The 21006-nt window shown below is 40.8% G+C and overlaps 1 long non-coding RNA gene across 2 annotated transcripts; it reads right to left on the reverse strand.

Annotated features, from left to right (window-relative positions):
- Positions 1 to 9334: 9334 nt before the first annotated feature.
- On the reverse strand, positions 9335 to 19995 carry LOC111272278 (uncharacterized). 2 transcript variants are annotated; one of them, XR_002687426.2, is made up of 3 exons: positions 19831 to 19995; positions 17622 to 17806; positions 9335 to 9823 (listed from the first exon to the last, which is right to left on the reverse strand). It is a non-coding gene; the product is annotated as an uncharacterized LOC111272278 (long non-coding RNA). The 2 variants fall into 2 exon arrangements; XR_015315667.1 differs by having other exon boundaries at positions 17547 to 17806.
- Between the last annotated feature and the right edge of the window lie 1011 nt (positions 19996 to 21006).

A 21006-nucleotide genomic window follows, 5' to 3' on the forward strand; every position in this document is an offset into this window, starting at 1 on the left:
CATGCCAGGTCAATAAATGTACATATTTCAAATGCTTAAAATACTACCTAATAAAAATAAATAGATGAGTTTGATTTTGACGTATTTAAAGGGCTCAAAAATTTATCAAAATTACTCGAAAAAAAAAAAGCTATTTCTACACAACTAGGTTTTTAATACAGAAATGAATGTTTTGAAGAGTAAGATGACAATCGACAGTTGCATCGTCTATATGAGCTTACACGGCCAGCCGTCTTTCAACTTCTTTGTGCCTTTTAGTAGTTCTTGGAGTTTTTGACCGTTTTAAGCCTTTGCATCCTTTGGACCCTTGACTAGTGAAAGATTTAGTTCTACCAAAGTTTTTTTCAGTGCAGAATATTTCAATGACACTTTGGTGGTATACCTACCAATATCGCTAGATGCATGGCTAGTGGTACTATTTTCAAATTTATTTACTAATATTTTCAAATTAAATCAGGCAAATGACCAGTGAGTGGTTTAACCCAAATAGAAACAGCAATCGCAATGTTATATTAAACATGTATAACCATCAGAAACGGCATTTGCAGTAGATGCAAAAACGTACGTTGAAATTTATGTAGATATAGCTCTAGAAACGAAACGTAGGAGAACGTCCCAATTTAGGCGCTGTGTTGCGTGGAGTTCATTCAAGGGAGATAATAATTTGACAAATTAATTCTTCATTGCTCTACGAACTTACACTGAGCATGCACAAGTGAGTTCTAAAAGTTACCTCGAAATTGAGAAACCTATCTGCATTAAAAATATCAAATGTGCTTGAACTTTTCTGCAGCCTGGCGTCCAATTGGAACATTTCGTTGTATTTACATTAAACATCGAAATACAATTTCTAGTCCGTAAAAACGTTTTAACTTTGTTACAATTAAGTCACTTATCCTTCACGATTTCGTTGCTGGTACATAGCTCAATCCTTCTTTCTTTATTTTTATAAACTAGAAAGATCGCGAAAAACTATACTCCTGTATACTGAACAGCGGCTTTATGGATTGAAATGCAAATACTAAGTTGTTGAGGTGTCCTGTCCTATCACTGCTGCCACCTTATGCCTAAGGCTCTCACTCTGATAGTTCAAGGACTTGTTTCACCTCACTGTATGTACAGTGCAGCACCGTTTTACCTTCCGGTTCCACTAACATCCAAGCCATTGCGAAAACTTCCTGTCGGTATCTGGTTATCCTTTCTGACCTTGCTCTCCGCTTTATTTAGCTCTCCTTGTCAGGAGTCAACGATCAGCAAGTGCAGCTGCAACAACGCCGTGCAAAAACGCTTGGACTATACAAAGCAAAGTTTTTGTCAACGGCCACGAACTGGCCCCAACCACGCTTGCTAATGGGTCCCATCGACAGGTCAGCGATTAGTACGGCCAAAGACAGAAAAGGAATTGTGGAACCGATTGCGATCTCCCTTCGTCCTGACCCAAACAGGATCTAATTTTCAGAGTACTCTCGACAAGTGAATACGAAAACAACAAACGTTAAGGGAACATCTATTACGCTAGTGAACGAATTGTGAAAGTTGGATGGGTATATTTAAGCATTTCTCCGAACACTAAATAAGTTACTGCGTAGGAGCTACTTGTAAAGGATCGCCTGTCTGGATATTTGTACTCTACATTTACATATAAACGTACTTTTTATTACCTATAGGTTGTGACAAAAATTACAGAAAGCCGTTTAGGTCAAGATTCTTGAAAAAAACATATTTTTAAACTTGCTGGCCTTCAACTGTTTCACGATTACTCATACATTTCAACCATGTAGTTATGAGCTGCATGAAGCTTTGCTCCGTTTACACGTAGGGATTTTCCCAAATTTTACCAGCCGCTCTAATTGCCATTTATCTCAGATATTTCGTCACTATAGCCGAAACTAGAATTCTAATGTTAAGTTCAACGTTAAAAACACCCAAGCGACCAAAGGGTGACATGCACGTACGCCAGTGTAGTAGTCCGAGCGATGTCGAAGGAAAAAGGATAGGGGTATAGTTTTCTCTAGATTTTAATTTTTCGATTAGTTCTCAGCTGCAACTTCCACTCCTCGTTCGTCTAACTCCATTGCTATGTTGGCAGTGCTGCTACGAATACAACGACGTTGATGACTATTCTATCCCCATTTTGTGGAAGTGCGCGTCCAAAACGCTCACTGACATGGGTGGCTCACTTGCTGGTCAGTTCGCTCGATCGTTGCGCTCAGTCAGATTCATCCAGCCGCCAGTGCGAGAGAAATAATGTAGTGCTTTTTCAAGTAGGCTTTATCGCCCCCCGTATTTCTGGTCGGGCCTGCTGGGTCTGAGCTTAAAACTCGTTGGGGGCCAAGCCAAAGTACCCTGAACTACCAAATAACGAGGTCCCTCTCCGATCAAGATTCGTTTCTCACTCTCTACTAGAGACTAGAGAGTGCTTATGCAGCTACTGGCTACTGCCACTGCTACTTCAGCGCCCTCCGTATCTTTTACGGCATTGGCTAGCTCTTCATCGTTGCGTTACTGGTGTGGTTGGCGTACATCTTCCGTGACGGTGATCTTTTCCCTGGCCCTCCTCTCTCCCTGTTTCTTTCGATGTTTCCTTCGTTACCCTTCCGCCTCGTACAGATTTTGTATCCCCTCATTTCCCTAGTATTAAATACTGTAGTCTAATGTTCGGTTATTCTTGCGTCGTCTTAGCCCAGCAGCTCTGCGCAGGCCGAATTCGACGCTAGCGCTTTTTCCTGTGCGGATCTGTTCATCGTCGCGTGAAGAATCTTCCGGGATTTCCACTAAGCCTGCAGTCTATGTCATGGACGCCAAAGACGATGGGCCTCCGGCTTCACTCACCTCTGCTGGTTCGCCTTCGCACCGATGAGTCCCCCATCTCATAAGCTACACGCTGCCATCATACCTTAGACTTTTCCACTAGACGACTAAACCGGACAGGTTGTTGTCCAGCAAACCCCTTATATGCTATCCACTACTAACACCCCCACTTAAAGGGGAGCGAAGATGTCCCATTCACTCTTGCTGGTCATTGCCGAATGTCCTGATTCCAACCAGCTAACGTAATAGTTTGTTTTTCTGTTTTGTAGCATGCCCTTCCTGTGTAGCAAACCCCAGGGTGCGCGAAACTTAACCTACCTTTTCTTTTTGACGTTTTATATATATAGAGTTACTGATAGGTACAAAGAGATTGTCGCCCTTTTCATAACTTTATGATTATTTTATTTATTTTATAAATAATTAACATAAAATTTAATTGTGACTTTCTTGTAAAATGTACGTAATATATAATTTTCGTACTAAGTAATATATAACTATAAGTAAAAAATAATTAATTTGTCCCAGTGATATATAACACACTATTTTTGCAAGAATATGGTTACATATAACAAATGTTTCCCATTATTTCTCTATGGAGTTAGTTCAACTGGTTTAGTTTATCATTTACATAAAGCAGATCCACTGTAGCACACTTCTGAGCACAAAGACCATAACTAGTCTAACCACGGATCATGTTCCGAGACCTAACTATACCTAGGTCATCGGGATGTCAGACACATGTATTATTATTATATGTTGGCACCCGCTGTCTTTTTTTTGTTGAACAAATCAAGATAGTGGGAAAATGTGGGGACAGCCGTGGCGGGCTTCAGAAATAAAGGAAAGTTAAACTAACAAGAAATCGGGTAATAGAGTGAGAAAAAATGTATCTACACGAAAAAATAAGGGCGATGCGACTGTAAAAATCATAAGGAAAACTGGTGATGTGGGTACCTCCAGCGGTTAGGCTTAACAGAGCGAGTGTATTTAATAGAATCGAGAGCGAATTTTGGCTGAAGTGAACAGTGGAACCATCTTTAGCGCGATCTCCGATCTGACCTGACCAGGAAAACTGGTCAAGCAAAAGGGGAGAGAGACAAGTATGTGCAAATCCGACTTAATAAGGCTAGAAACGATCATGATTTTTTTTTTAAGAATTCCAATTTATGAGATTAAAAGTCTCTTCACTTCTCTTGAGACTGAATCCACTCCGTAGGTTCAACGACTAACGATAGGAGAGTTTTGACTACGGCAAAGATATATTGGGTTTAGTGTATACACATTTGTATGCTCACTGCGGTTTCGAAAAAAGAACGATTCGGTAGGCGCTCCTGACAGAAGATTAAATTTTCTGAAGGGATGCTGCTGTCTTCAATTGGATGATAAATCGAGCTTTTCTGGACAAGAAATATGTTCTTCCTGTTAAGTTTTATTAGTTATTAACGGTGGGTTGACCAGTAGGTGCACTGCTATTCAGGCCCGGTAGCCACCAGAGGGCGCAATGGCGAGCAGCACAGTGCACAAATCAAAGAGGCTTTGAATTGTAATGCACGAACTGCATTTATCGGTTTCGGAAAACTAGTATACCTTAAATGATCTGAATACTGATATGTGCATAGTACTATTTCGTTGAACCTTCTATTGTTAGGATGAACGCGTGCATCGTACTGCTCAGCTCCTATACTGCACGTTTTGGTGCTGCTGGTTATCCATTAGAATATGCTTTCTGACTAAAATAAGTGCTTTCCTCACTATAAGGGAGTGAGATTACATACGGTGTTCTGGCAAGATTTTGTTTCACTCAGTATGAATAACGCGTCACTGACTGCTTTAACAACTTCTTATATCTTATAACAGCTTATATCTACAGCAGGTTTAGCTTGAGGCTCAAGATTCGCTTTGCACGCTGCCAGCAATCTGGCCACTACAACTCTGATATATTAAGCACCCCTCTCATGCCGTTTAGTCTTCAAGCTAGTGTATTTTCAATTCAATTTTTTTTGTATTCCCTATTATTTATCCCCTAGTATGTAATCGTTCAAACTGAAACGTAAAAAATTCCTAGCACAACGATGTGCTAGGTTCATCAGGCTGACCCTACACTAGTGTGACGCGAACGGATCACTGGACGCTTGAAAAAGAGGTAAAGCATGTAGTAGGAAAAAGTCAGGCAGTGATATATTAGTTATATTCTAAAAAAGTAAACATAAAAGTGATTTTAATCTAAAAAAAAAAGCTAAGAATAGGTTGATATCTCTTAATGAGCTAAATGAGCTTTTGAAGAGATCCGTTGTCAGGAATCGTTTCCGCTAGTGAGCTTCTCCGCCCGAGAGTGAGTTTCAGCTCAAGTGGCAGACATCACGAATGAGCTTCAAGCTTTTTTGCGAACTCCTCCTATAGCCCTAAGAACGGGAGTATCTGAAGCTCTGCAAAACAGCTATTTCTCCCAGGAGTATTTGTAGGAAGCACATTACTCTAGGGAAGTCGATGACCAGGAAGGCAGGAGTGTAATTAGAGAGGAAATCAATTAACGCGTTTAAGATATTAAGGAGTAAAGAATTAAAATCTTTTTAGCACAGAGCAGTACCAAATTACTAAAGAGCCACCCATACTGTCCGGGGAAAAGGGGACCACGGGCCAGTAGCTAGCTGAAATGGGGCTCAATTAACCGGAGGGAATGCGCCATGCCTCGTCGACCGTATCTTGAATAAATCATGCATATATATATATATATATATATATATATATATATATATATATATATATATATAGATGAGGTAATATGCAATCGCGCATACCGATTTTTAGCTGCCAAACCTGAGAGGCCTCCTTATTAGGCAGTCACTGAGGTGCCACAACGTACGCTTCTTGTGTGCATACCGTATGTATTTCTCGAGCCTAAATCAAAAGCCATAAAGCAATGCAATGGCACAAAGTCACTATACATTTAAACCACTCCTAAATTAGATGGCATATTAGATTGGAAATATCGAGTATCTGTAATACCCTTGTGGCTTTCGTGCGGACCTAGGTTTAGTAGTAATATAATCAATGGCTTGTTTTTTTAGCACTTAAGGCAACAACATGGGCTGGACTAGTTGAGTGAAGGCATGGTGTGTAAACCTCATGTCCTACAACGGCCAAATATGTAGGATCGTGTTTACATGCCTTCTGTACAGATTTACGTATTCATTATTTATAGCATATGAAATGCAACACACGGTATCTCTTTTGACCTCACTGAAATCTAAACGCTCAGACACGCTGATTCCTGGTCCATTGCAGTAAGACAAATATTGCTCATCGAAGCGTATAGCACTTATCAATGATTCACTGATGCCAGATATCACTAACCATATATATGGTACGCTACCAATTCCTACTAACGTTTTTAAGAATATCTTTGATCCCACGGGCTTCGGCTTAATAACAACGGCTGTGTTATTATAAAAAAAATCGTTGTAATTTTTTTGCAGCACTGTACTTTAATAAAAATAAATCGATTTATGTAATGCTAGTTAGAGCTCAGGTGTGTAAAACGTTCGTTAAACGATTTGCCACAGCTGCTAATACCACATATGTACAGCAGGTACGATTATACGCATATTACAATATTTTTTTAATACCATCAGTTTCTAAGGTTACCGTTTCAATTAGTAACTGGTGTGGTACCTAAATATCCAATGCGACCGTCAAAAAAGGCTGCTTGTCTGTTGTCCGGAGATACTGTACACATGTAACAGATATTTTTCCTATAAGAAAGATTTTATAGAACATGCCCACCTCTGACTACTAGTCAAACAGCGGCTGACAGAAACCCTGTTCATGACGAACAGAGAGGTGAGTTCGAGACAATGGATACCGACTTAGTTTGTCGACATATAAGCGCGCAAAGTTGATGGCGTGACAACGCCTCTTAGGCAGCAAAAGAGAAGCTTTTGGTGTTACATCATAATGATTCTCTAACTACCTTCAACACTGAATTTACTAAGGGCTGTCGTGAATTTCTTTTTCTGACTCCACGAATTTTCTGTAGTTTGTGCAGAGCCTGGTAAAAACTCTGTGATAGAGGCGCCTCTTCGTATGTGCGAGCTTCTCGAAAGGTGGCATTACTGTAGGCGAGATCTCTCTTTATCGACGAGCTGTCCTGGTACGCCAGAAGCACGCAACTCTCTTCCAGCAACACGTTGCGATTTTCCATAGTCATATCGCTTAACGGCAATGTTCCGCGTAAAACTTTTACCGTATAGAACGTGTTCAATTAACGCTACAGGTCAGGGTATTTGGAATCCCGGAACAAAATGCAACGCTGGAGTTGGAATAACACAGTCCGTCTGCAGAAGGCTAGAAGTGGAGAATATAGGCCCCCCCCCCCCCCCCCCCACTGACGTGTCAGCTGAAGCTGGCAAGCGTATCTTACTTAACCTCTAAGCTTGCCTATACATTTAGATAACATAGTTATAAACTATTGTTTTTATTCAACGTACGCACCGAATAGGTAAGCGTTATTTTTTTATCAAAATCTCGTTAAGTGTTAATACGCTGCATACGTGACATACGTCTAAGTTCGATCGAATTTTCTCTGTTTAGCTTATTAATACGGATCTTCATATTTCATAGGAAGTTATAGAAGAGTGGTATGCATAACCTTAATGGGATCCGATACGGTCAAGTGTTTCCTCGTACCAGTGGACGGAATTGCCCATTATATTTACACGATATATGTACATGCAAGCGATCTATTGGCCCATTTGGGTGATATTGTAATTTAGGCTAAGCAACGTTATGATATGAATGAAGCTTGTCATATTGTTTCTCAGCTGACAGCTAGACCCCCGCAGTTGGAAGGCTGAATTTAGCGGTACGTAAAATCGATTAAAGTTGTGAGTTATGTTTAGCTCAATAATTAGACTTGTCTTCTGTACAACTTAATGAATGAAAAAAATTGGAAGTTCGACTGAAGATAGAATGAAGCCCCTACGCAGAAACAAGTGACAATAATTGTATAGATCGGAGGCAGATGAGGTTACTTACGAAACGATGAATCGAACACCTAACAGTACAGACACATGATATAAAACACACACAGATGATCCCCCTAGACACCCACCCCTTCGCTGCGTAGCCTCACTGTGACGATGTGCATTGAATTTATTTGTCATCTCCCTAATATCATGCTTATTCTTTCAACCTCATGTCGAGATAACAGAGGCCAATCAACTTAACAACCTTTGTTAAATGGGCCATTTTTCTGAAACTCATAGGAGGGTAAAGAGGTTCTATCCTCCTCACTAATCTCGTGTAGATGTTTACTTGTATGTATTCATACACACACATAATATATATTATCTATCGGAATTATCTATATCCGAGAACGATAACCCTACTCATACGACAAATATGTTTAATAATTAGAGCAGTAACTGCGGCTGACGTAAGAATTGACAGCTATCCTGCCCCTTCGTTGGCGTTGCATGTAAAGGGTGCCTTACGTATTTGTTAAGAGTCGATGTTGTCGCCTTGGATATCGGAAAACGATATTTTCGCCAGCTCGCCAACGCCGCTGGCCACGATGCGTGAAAGAACTGGCCTTTAAAGAGGCGACGACCTTTGGACCAGTAAAGCCGCCATTTCCACTAGAAATGTTCTACATGTACTGGCAATGCCAACGCCAGTCAATAAGCACATCTGAAATGAACGCCTTGAGCTTTATTTTTCAATCGCTTTTCTTGTGACGGCCTAATGCGATCTACTGAATAGGACAGTGACTAAATGACGATGGAGACATCCCGACAGGTGTTCAGAGCAAACGCACGATGATACGTTGTTTGTATTATTCTAACATGACTAAAAATGATCGTTTTATCATGCGACAATTGACATAATCGATTTTTGTTATACTTAACCCACTTTTCGATCCATATTATTTTTTGAAATTGAACGATTTTTTTGAACCTGAGTAACGGACATCATAATAGCCCATGGCGAATGAATTCTAAAGTTAAGATGTGACAAAAGGACTTCGAAGACGAAATGGGAACTAGGACACGCGGCAAGCACTCGTTTGATTTCGTCGTTTAACGCGCGGTCATCGTTCTGACTAAATGGCTAACTATCTTGGACGAAATTAACCAAAACCTATACTAGATTAGTTTAAGAAATCTAACTATGTTTATCCTAGCGCTTGTCCCGATAACACCAAAAGCTAACATCATAAGAAGCTAAACATTAACATTCATTAAAAAATAGCAAGACGTTCTTTAGATTAAGGTCTTATCGAAACTAAGAAATTTTTTTTCCCTAATAGTTCTTTCTACCTAAGTGGTTGGAAAAACTTCTCTAAACACGCTGTAGCTTGATATCGGCTCCGTTTGACACGCGCACAATATTGTGTAATAGGGTACACTTTAATAGAAATAGTTGCTGTCCCCGCTTCAGGAAATGTGTTTCTGAATGTTTATCACTCACTTCGAAGATACGTTTACGCCTTTTCTAAATTTGTATAATCTAAAAATACGGAATCTTTTTGTTTTGCTAATCCCCACATATACTTGGCAGACATTATTTCCGCTTCACTCCGACTGCTATTTTCTTTGAAATTTCGCCAGCGCAATTGGAAGAATCACGCACTCTCAGCCGGCTGCTGCTTCTGCCGCCATTGCTGCCGGTTAAGGGGCGTAAATACAGTAACTTTCCTCGTGATCCCAATATGTCGTCGGCGCCGGCGGCATCGTGCCGCAACGGATGAACATGGAACGACAACTCACAAGCTATTTCTCTCCAAACGACGGGAGCTGAAGCGGTTTCGTCGACTGCAGCTGCAAACGTGGACCGATTGATCGTTTTGAGGAGATTCTCTTCGAGGTCCCGATGATGGGGGCAGTGAACCCGTGCTTTCTATGGTCCAATACCCTTCGTCCTTGCCTCTACTATTCCAGGACTTTACACTCACCCGCCAGTGTTATGAGACTACCGGTCAGTCAGACCGATTGCCGCCCCGGGGCCGTACAAGCTGAAAGGAACAGCAGTTGCACGTTTTTATTCCTAAAACGTGTTTATCACAGCATTTTAGAATTTTTTTTCCAAAACCCGCTCAATCCGCCACCGCCAATGCTACTATGACTTATTCGGATCTAGCTAAACTCGGTCCAATCTAATTTAACGCAACGACTTGGCCGTAAACATACAATATTGTTCGGTGAAAACGGCAGACGCAACCATAATTTCTAGTACGTTTCCTTCTAGTCTTTAACGCTTATCTCGCCAACACGCGCTTTTGGACGAAACGCTTGTCACAAAAAATACGTTGTGGATTACGAAAATTAAGACAGATGCTGTAATCAGACGCCGCTTAGTGACAAACTATGAGCTTTTCGTATAAACTTATCTCAGGTATGTACCGTGACGGTTTCAATTATCATATTCACCCCATGGCATTTATCGAACCCTGTCTAACTTCCCATCAAATCCTTGAATACACTGACGACCTACAAGATAGTTTGTCTGCAGCAAACAGTTGTTCCCTTTGAGCGGAAACGCTTGTTACCTGTTAAGCGCTAGAATATTGCGTATGTGGAGTCGAGTATGTTGAAAATACGTATCGGTGATTTTAAACATTCTTGGTAAAAATAAAACTAACTTTGACAAAAAGATATGGTACCTCTATTATTCGGTGATATAAATTGGTAACCAAAAGGCTTTATTGACTTGAGGTTGATACAATGAGTCGGTTGAACCTGCATTCAGCTATCGCCGGAGAAGAGATCTAGTCAGCAGTATTATTCGGGAGCCCATTTAAGCGGTCCTTATGATTAGATAGAACCAATCATGAAGCTTGTCTGAGAGCCTGTTGATCCTACAAGTGACTTGCCTAAGAAAAGTGTGACCACTCGGTGCTGAGCATCGTAGGATCAAATGGAACTAGCCAGGATATAGAAGTTAATGGATCCATTACCGATCTTCCAAAATGTTGAGAACCAATTAAATTAGCTCAGGCTAAAAAAGTCAAGTGGAATAGTAGGCCGATTGCTGCGTGCCTATACAATTGGGCGGTTGACCACTGGTATTTACTGTATTGGCCTAATAACTTATTTCGGAGGAACACCATTCGTGATCGAGCCGGAAATCTGCGCGTAATCCTTATTGACTTTTAGCATCTAAAAACTGCCTGCGTATCACTGATTGCGTTTCTTTCGTCAGAATACTTTTCCAAGTGAAGCATAGCCAAAAAACGGATGCCCTATTCAGTCATAATTAAAATTGTCGCAGATATCACATCTGTGTCCTACCCAGTCTTCTTCAGTCTTTGCAAATTTTAATAAATGGCCTGTTTCAAGAAGCAGGCATTTAAGGTCATAACGTAATGTGCACTCCAAGCAATTTTATACAATTACTGGTTCAAGCTGAGCTGTGGACAGTTTAATTTAACATTTATCAAATTTTAGCTTCTCTTTTTGTTGGCATAACGCTTGATTCGAGTCCTTGTCAAAATTCAAATAATCATACTTTTTATTAAAAACAGTCCCGTAATGAAAAGTAGGCTTTTTATTACGGGACTGGTTCACCGTTAAATTGTCACATTTTTAGAATCCTAACAAACAAAAAGGTCACCAGCCTTATAGAGTTTGACTTGCTTAGACCAAGTCCAAACTTTTAAAGCGGCAACAATTCGGAATGAAAGGAGTTACTACTAAGGCCATCTGTTTTGTCAAATTACGGCCCAATATTATATAAGCGTTGGTCGAATAAATGACGTTCTGACAACCATAACGACAGCTATGCACCATAGTATTGTTTTCATTATTTGTCTGCATATTAAGCTGAGAATGAAGATCATTAAGAAGGAATGAAGATCGATCCTATATACTTATTGGAAATGTATGCCCATAGCCAGAGAATCTCATATACTAAAGGCACACATTTCGATAGACATCCCTGTTAGAGAATTATAGATGTGTATCGAACGGCCCTTGGTTTTAACCCACCCCGGTATAATGTATATTTGTTTATCAATTCTAGGCGCTATTTCAGACAAAATGGATTTACGTCTGTTAGCGTGACTATCACGAGAACGTACACATGCAATATTGTATGAAGGATTGACCATCTGTACACTTCATTCTGCTTTGAGGTAACGCCATTCAGCTAAATTACGACGAATGCACCTGCACATATCATTGATGGGATACGATTATACAAAGATCCGACAATTTTATTCGGCCATTATATAGCCGGTACTCGCCGCGTGAGCACCATTTCAACGTATAGCTAAGCTAAACTTAATTTGGCAGACTGGTTCTACTTGGCGGTTTTTGGAATGACGCACCGTTATATTGGTGCGCGATCAAATAAATAGATGTATACTACATCGACAAAAAAAAGTAGGATAAAACAGAAGGTAAGGGGTCCTTTTTGATTACATTAGTTTCCATTCGTTCGTTTGTTAATGCAGCATCGTCTACGATTAGCGGTGGCGGCGGAGTGAACGGAACCTTTATTACCATTACCAGCCTGCTCATTCTGTAGAAAGGTACTTCTAGTTCTTCAACTTCAAGTTCTGCGGTTTCTTCGTTCCTACTGCACTGCTAGTCACGGCGGCCGCACTGATCACGGGCTTTCCTGCTGACTGATCCCCCCTTCCCTCGTGCATTGTGCCCAGTTCGTGGTAGTCACGGAGGCCTGCACTGCCGTCAGTCCATTGACGGCTGGCCGGTTGACGTCCGTTTCTGCCCCCTCTCCCTGAAACTGGGTCCGTAGTCAGACAACCTTACCATAATCATCCATGTGAGTCTACTAGTCGCGAAACCGCTCGCACGACTGCCTCACGATTTCAGCTGAAAGCAGCTGGCAAGGTCGACTAGAGCAGATCCGGCTTTCCCGCAGTACCAGCAGCAGCAGCGCGATGACTTCATCAGTACCACAGTAAACTGGACCTTCGGTTTCAACTAGCTCAGTCGGCCAAAGCAACGGCGGAGAACCAGCAGGAAGCAATCCGAGAAGGATTTTCTCTTTTCGGAAAACATCTCTGGCAAGTTTATTTCAGTACTGAATTAGGTTAATGTGAGATAGTAAATAGGAAGGTTGTTACTCTTGGCCAGAAGGTAGAAAGGCTATTTGGGTCATTACCACAATGGTTTCACACACAAATGCAAACAAACACATAGGCACGAGCAAACACTCCCAAAAGATATACCCGAAGATGATTGAAAATGGTATTGAAGTGCACGAGAGTGATCGCAACTGTTGTAGCTGCGCTGGATGAATTTACTTCCGGTATTGCATTCTATCTTCCATATACACAAGTGTCTATCACGAAATAGACGCAATGTCGAGTAGTTTTGCATATACGTTCCTTTGAGTCAATTTAAACAATTTATGTCAATTTAAAACCAATTCAATGTGAAACAGTGTCTCAAAAAAAAACGTCTCGTTTGGTAAAACTGTTCGTACTATAAAGAGGAACATTGATAATGGTAATTTCCAACTTACTAAACTTTGTAACGTTTCAGTAGTATTAAAAGTAATTAATAATCAGTGACTTGGCAGGAACGATTCGAGGAATGATTCGAGACTAACGAACTCGTGTTTTTACAGGTTCCTGTTTTTTAGACTTCTCTAAAAAATTAACATGTTCTTTGCAGCTTAAGTCACAAAACAAGCCGAAAAACGTCATCTCTGACATCGGGAGAGATATTCAATGGAATGAATGCGAATAGCATTTATCATATACAGCTCGGGTATGCACCATATATATGTGTATCGACGAAACTAGCTCAAAAAAAGATTATTTTTCCAGCTATGAGGACGTAATTCAGTTATGACATTACGTGCAAAACGGTTCATTGTAAAACAGACATATACCGATTGGTAGTGTTATTTGACTCAGAAATGCGCTAAAAACAAGTGATCTAGCCGTACTATCGGTACTTCTGATAACAGCCTCAGAAACACCATCACCTGCATTCCTCATTTCTTTTCTGATGTCTGTCTTTTCGTTCATGTTGTCTGGGCCGGGAGTACGAAACAAAAAGCACCATAGAATATTTGTATAGGCCTATTATTCTAGTCCTGCGTACGTTTCGTCCATATCCGCAAGCCTACGTTGCGGTTACCGTTGCTTTAGCTACAACCGTCGCTGTAACGGTGTATGTCAATGGCGGCGGCAGTTGCGCTGGTCGCGTCAACATTTGTCACTAGCCGGACGGCACGCCACCTATCGTGACTTTGATCCCTTATCGTTACCTCGTCTCTTCGGTTGGCTGTCTGCGTCCCTGTACTGTTTGATGCAGTTGATGCTACAGCCCCGTTTAGAGTCGCTGCCATCAACTACAACGTGTGTGTTCATCTGCCGCGCCATTGGACATGTGCTGATCTTTGTCCCTCTCCTTGCCTGCTCCTTCTCGGAACGCACGTGCGTACACACACCCACTAAAGGCCAGATCCCTGTTAGTGCAATCGCAATATCTTTCTTTTTTTTTAGTATATGTCTTCCCTATTCGTGTGACTCGAGCGGATCAAAGAGGCAGATAGAACCGACGGACGACAAATGCTGCCTACTATATCCGCCGAAGCAAAGGTCGAAGCCGATTCGACACAATGACAGTGGCTGACAATGACTGAAAGCAAACGGTGCAGCCTGACGTCAATGGTGATGACAATCATCATTATAAGCAGCTGCAGTCAACTTAGAGAAAAGGAGAAGTGATAAAAGAAACCATGCCAAGGAAAAAGAAAAGCAAACAGGACTGAACTACTGAATCCCTTTTTCCCTCGGTTGTATTTAGCTTATCCTATCTGTTGTCCGCTGCGTCTTTACCCCTTCACTTCCATAATTTACATTAACTGATATAGGTTAAATAAGACGATAACAATATTTATTCTTAATATTAGTACAGCAGGCAACCTAGCCCAGAGTCCCCCTGCGAAAAAAAATGCAGAGGACTACCTTGCTCATATCAAATGTGTATATTAAAATAAACCTTTCTTGAACTTAAGTAATTTATTTTAGACCCCGTTTAATGCCCGATAATTTAATATCGTCCTCGAGTTCCCTGTTATAGTGAGAAAAAAAATTTCTTAATTTAATATTGCTCAGTTCAGATCAACACCTTCTTTCCTACAAGCTACAGGTAAGTCTTCTTCGACGTCTGGCCTGAACACCCAGTCACATAAGAGGCCACGGCGTTTTTCGATGAACTTTCTTTCCGATGTCATTGAAAATAAAGTGACCTTACTAGTGGTCGAAGGTAAGCTTTGTTTCTGTCCCTCTATAGGGTTTTTCTGTTGGACACCTTTCTTTCACGTATTCGTTTTCGCATATATTATATTTCATTATCAGCCGACCGACCCTAATGGTAGGAGACTATTGTCTCCTTCTACCAGCTCAAAACTAACCATATCTATTAGGCGGAACCATAAACAGTAAGGAAAAAGTCTCAATGTAGCGAAAGTAACTATTCTCTAAGCAGCCACGCCACACGTAAAACCCTATGAAAATATTTACAGAAGTTCAGACCATCTATTCAGTAGGCCAGTGACGCTTACACCGGCCTTTAGCTTACGCGGCGTGACGCCATATTTTGTGAAATTTTGTAGAAGTGGATACTCTACATTGAGTAATATCATCCTGGACGGAGCCTTTACATAATAGTAATGGCGAGTAACGACTGGGCAATGAGGCCACACTTGGACGTTAACCAATGAACTATGAATACCCATTGAACCAATAACTATAAGTAGTTAGCCATTCACATAAATGTAATAGGTTACAACTTGACACCTTTGAAGTTGAAGACGAAGCACGTGGAATGGTGTCTTGAGAATGGTCTATTTCAAACGAGAGAAGAGGATCGTTTTTTTTTTTATAACCGAGTAACGATGCGACCACGAACTTAGGCCGTGCGGCTCGTTGTCTATACAGCGTAAGCAGATAGCACACATACATATATATTCTGCAATGCATAAAACGGTTGCGTATGTCGTAATAGGCGCAGGACGATATGCTGGACAAACCTTATCACTGGGATGCGCAATTAGCAACCAGGTAGGACTATGTGGTAACAATTCATTTAGGACCATTCCAAAAAATCTGAGATGAAAACGGCTAAGTGATTATTTAGCGAGCGTCTTTATACAAATCGGGCTGGCAAGATGACGTCTAAGCGGTTTGGGGTTACAGTAGGTATGACTCGTTAGGCAGGAACAGGCGACAAATGGCTAGTGGTGGACAAAATGCAGTTACGCCCAAGGTCCTGATCTAACTGACAATATGAGACTAATTTCTTTAGTAGATTTGGTTAATACACATATGAACTATTGGTAGACCGATTATTATCAGCCTGATTATGTTATTTCTATGGTAGTTTGTTTGAAAAAGAGCACGTAGACACGACCCACGATCACGCTGATTACCTTTTAAATATATAAAAATAAAAGAAACCTATCCGGAATAAAAAGGAGTGTGACAAAATGAAGAAGCTCCACATAAGCATGGCGATAGTTAAATCCTTAACTATTAAAATAACAGCCGAAACACAACGAAAATGAATTTATAGTGTACTTTTCGAACACGAATGTGCGGATCGCGTGATTGTATAGTCGTGATGCCGTGTTGAACATACTTTGACGGGAGTGGCAGTGTAAAACTGGAAGTACCAATAGTAATTTTAATACCACAAACGTTTGCCATAGTAAACGTGTTGTTAGTTAGAAATTATCAACGTAGCTGCTTAGTTCAGCCTAACAAACAACCGAATTTGCCAGCTGGAGACGCAGCATGGTGCGCCCGCATACTCTGTCGACAACTACAAGTATGATCTTGAGATGCAGTATCACTCGGGGCACACTTGTAAGACGAAAGCGAAAGGTCCGTACATATATCTAAGTACGTACGAGGTTCCGCGAATACGTCGTCTCCGAATGTTCCCGCAATGGAGGGAGACAAGCGGCGGGGCAAACGAAGCTGCCCGCCAGACCAGAAACGAGCAGATGAAAGCAAATTACCTCTTGCGAGCGTGAAGTTTTCTGCTCACGCCGTCCGCATGAAACGTGTCGGATTACCTTCTTTTGCTACCCCCCCCCCCCCCCAAGAAAGTGAGGGGTCGGGTTTTTCTTTGCCCCCCACACCACTACACACAAAGCCGCAACTACGGGCTGATGCATAGGTGCGCTCGTATTTCATCCGGAACCTCCTATCCTTCTGCACTAATGCGCTCGTTTTAGTATTCGCTGCCTAAATGTTTGAAAGGATAAGAGTGACGGGTTGCATTGCAAAGTACTTAAAGTGCAGACCAATGCTAGAGAACAGAAAAGATAGAGGTAACGTTTTCAACGAGATACCTCCGGGGCAGTGTGAGAACTGGAGCAGTACGAGCGGGGGGAAGGAGCAGTCCAAGCGAGGGGGCTTGGAAAGGGCTGCATGCGAATCTCTTGCGGTTTCTCGCCCTAGAGAAGAATACATAACTATGGACAGGGCGACTATAGGACAATGGAAACGACGTTTTGCGACGTGGTGGCGTCACACCAGGCCCTTTTTGCTGGCAACACGGTATCCTCGCTGATAGCTCCCTGCCTTGGAGCAGAAAAATTTTTTAAGCAGCAGCGGATTTTTGTTAAATGGTTACACGTAGCGCACAAAGGATAGCAAGTGCATTTAGCTGATGCTGGTTGTCATAGAGACGCTATAAATATGAGCGTAAACAAGATAATGAATCGAGAAAATAAGCAGTATTACTAACCTTCAAGGATTACATGTAACGACGCAAAGCGAAAAGAATAGACGACAACGGTGGCGACAAATGGTACTAACTTACAGCATGGAAGTTGCGTTTACAGCATATTCACGTAAGGCTATAGTGGCAGCGTAACACAGATAAAACCAGCAGATCTTCTGTCAAGGGAAGAAGTGATTAGCGCTCTAAACATCAGGCGGGTCCTTATTGATGTGAGCTATTGTAAAGAAATCACATATTCATCTCTAATTTCGTGGGCGATTGACCTGCATAGAAAAGACAAAAAAATACTATTAAAAAAACCTGGATACTTAATCTCTATGGTAAAGTAGCGTTAGGGTGCATCGACAGGTTCCTGAGTGATACTTAATCAAGTACGATAACGGCTGGCAATTCCAAAAACCGTATCTGCATAAGTGGGCCAAGATGAGCCTATGTTTAGGCGTACTCCTAGTAGGTAAATTGAAGTGTCTAACAAATGAATATAAATCGATATAAATAAAGAGCAGCATAGGACGTATCCGCTAAGCACAGTAAGAGTATCGCACACCCACTTTGTTGTGCGCCCCACTGGACTCATGTAACGGGCGTACAAAACCGTAGTCGATAGCAAAACAATATAATGTCGCTTAACAGACGATGCTATTACGTATCGTGTTAATATAATTCGTAAATAGTTTTAGATATATTTAGCTAAATAAAACTTAAAAATATGATCGTTTTCTTCAAGTACATCGAGAACATCTGCCCTTGATCCGCTCTAGGTGCAAAATAACATCAGAGGAGCCACGTTGAAAACAAAGTACTTGAACCTCAATTACCCAAGAAACGTTTGGTCTTTGCCAGTTTAAAATTTCTTATTCTTTTTTACCTCGACCTCAAGTAAACTCAGATCTAGTTTACATCTTGGCTTAATAACGTTGACAGTCGCCTGATTGGCATTAACAAAGTACACAACAAATTCGTAGAGAACAGAATCAATTTACCTTCTTAAACCTTATTATCCAAAAGAAAGTTGTTCCTTCATATTCTTGCTTCCAGTAATACCCTTAAAGTTGCATAGACCAAGAAAAAAAAGGTTACATCTTGGCCCAATCTAATATCTTCGGGAATCAGCTCATGTACTTTTTCGTATGCCTCTTGTGTCACTCTTATTAGCTAAGAGTGCGTTACAAACATAATCTTACTTTTTTTTGCTATAATATTCTAACAAGTTTGCAACTGCGTGTTTATCAGCGTGCGTCGTCCAGCCATCGTCTCCTCTGTACGACGTTAGTCGTTACTTGACAAGATGAGAAAGAGCTCTTCAATCGCTGTACGCTCGTCATCCTGGCTCTATAATAATATTATATTTTACTTTCGTCGGCCCACTGCGTTATGCCATCTTTACATGTCCTCTCATCTTTCCTTACAGAAGAAAAATATATCTTTCATGGATGCACAAGCAATACGAAGTCTGTCCTAGTTACGCCGTGAAACCATGCGCACAGTTAAGGACCACATACACATAGGCACGTGCTGACAACATTATACGGGTCCCTAGGCAGAAATAGGGGAAATTCAACAATTCATGACGACGGCTGTTAGTTGGTCAAGGTCGCTCGACTTTACCAGCAACGACGAAAACTAGGTTCAGCTAGGAAACTGGGTAATATCCGTTTATTTATCAGTATAAACAAATACCTCGAATGAGCGTTATAATATCAAGTTCGACTAAGTAGATTGATCCCTTTGCTCGACTTCGTATTGTTTCTTCGTATCGTAGCTATTTTCCGTATGCAGGTCAATGTTAAATTGTCACGTGTGTGTATGCTTAGATTGATCGAATTAAGTATATAAATACTTGACTGATAATATTAGCTTATCACTAGGTCCACTAGCAGTCGGTATTTGTCTGCAATAATGTTTATAAAGGAACCTTTCTAAAATTTCAGAACTAACCACTGATCTCAGTGTTGGTTTGCACGGCAACCTGACCGTTGCCTGCAGGCAATCCTAGAGGGCGTTTAGTGGATCGCAAACATCGGAGGCTTCATTTTATATGCTACAGGCATAAATTCATAGGAAAGTGCGAGCCTTCGTACCGTGCAAGCGAATTGTTTGCCGCAATGTCCTAGCAGGCGAACTGTAGTTGTGTGTTAGTAAAAAATTACGCAAAATACTTTACCGCAAGTGCTACTACCGTGGTAAACGACCAATCGTACTTTCCTGTCTCTCAGTGAAATTTCTCACCTCAGAAATTGTTTCTCGGTAAGCTCATTTAGGCATAATATCTCACTTATCGATTTACCTCCATTTGCGACTGAAGACCTTTCCAGGTTGGACTGACCAAAGACAATCACGCGCTACGCACCTCGACCATAAAGATTACCGAAAAATATTCCGCTTCATTATTTAGGACAAATAGACTCTTGTATCTCTCTCAAATGTTATTGTAAGGCCTAGAATGTAGCATAGGACTGTTTATCAAAATAACCATCGATGTATATATATCGTTCTACCCGACTTAGCTTTCGTAAATCCATGTGATATATAGATAAGCTTTTACATAGAACTCTCTGAAACGTAGAAGTGAAAATTGAATAAATGTTGGGGTTGAGCAGTTTCGAATGGGGGGTGATGGTCGGAGACTGAGCTACGTCCCTATAATTTAGTGCAACTTACAACGCTTGCATTCATATAGTTCAGAGGCTATAAAATACACAACGGAGTTAGCAAATGGCATCGAACTTTACGTAATCTTACCCGTGTAAATCACATATACAAGTAGTAACGAGTATGCAACGTAACTATTCAAGTTTTCCTACACCTACAAAACGGAGGGCAAAATATTCCGATAGTCCATAAGTCATATTCGCTTTTTACTCCTTCTCTGTAATAATCCATAATTTGCTAGTAGTTCAGATCTATATAACGCGCCTTGTACTTTAGCAGACTACTTTTATCGGTTTTATTTGTACAGTTTCTTTTTTTTAATTGGGTTAGAACTTTACAGAGAAGTATATTTGGTAGTTAAAAAAAAAGGTATTTTTGACAGGTTTTTTTGAGGTAAAAAGTTTCGGTACGTGTAATAAGGTTTCTATAACTGTTTAAAATGCCACTTTCAATCTGAAGCACGAATTTTATTCGATTTCTAGAATTTGTTGAAGACTGAGTTGAGCCGTTTTCGAACACAAACCCGTCATCAGCTAGGATTGTATCCTTTAGTACCAGGGTCTGTAGACCCTATAACTAAACGAAAAGCAGCACTATATAATTTTTTTAAATAAGGAAAAGAACTACTCGAAAGCAGATGTTTCCCAAAATGTTGTTTTCAGCATGGAAATGGACTCAGGAAGGGAATTTTAATTTTCAATTGAAAAATGCGTGGTAAATTGAGAACGTAACGCTTTCTGTTATCAAAACGGCTAATTGAATCTTGACGTTTTAGACTGTCTAAGCATTATCATTCCGTCTCATTTACTAT

Source organism: Varroa jacobsoni, unplaced genomic scaffold (assembly GCF_002532875.2).
Source record: "Varroa jacobsoni isolate VJ856 unplaced genomic scaffold, vjacob_1.0 contig01933, whole genome shotgun sequence".
Taxonomy (NCBI): Eukaryota; Metazoa; Arthropoda; class Arachnida; order Mesostigmata; family Varroidae; genus Varroa; species Varroa jacobsoni.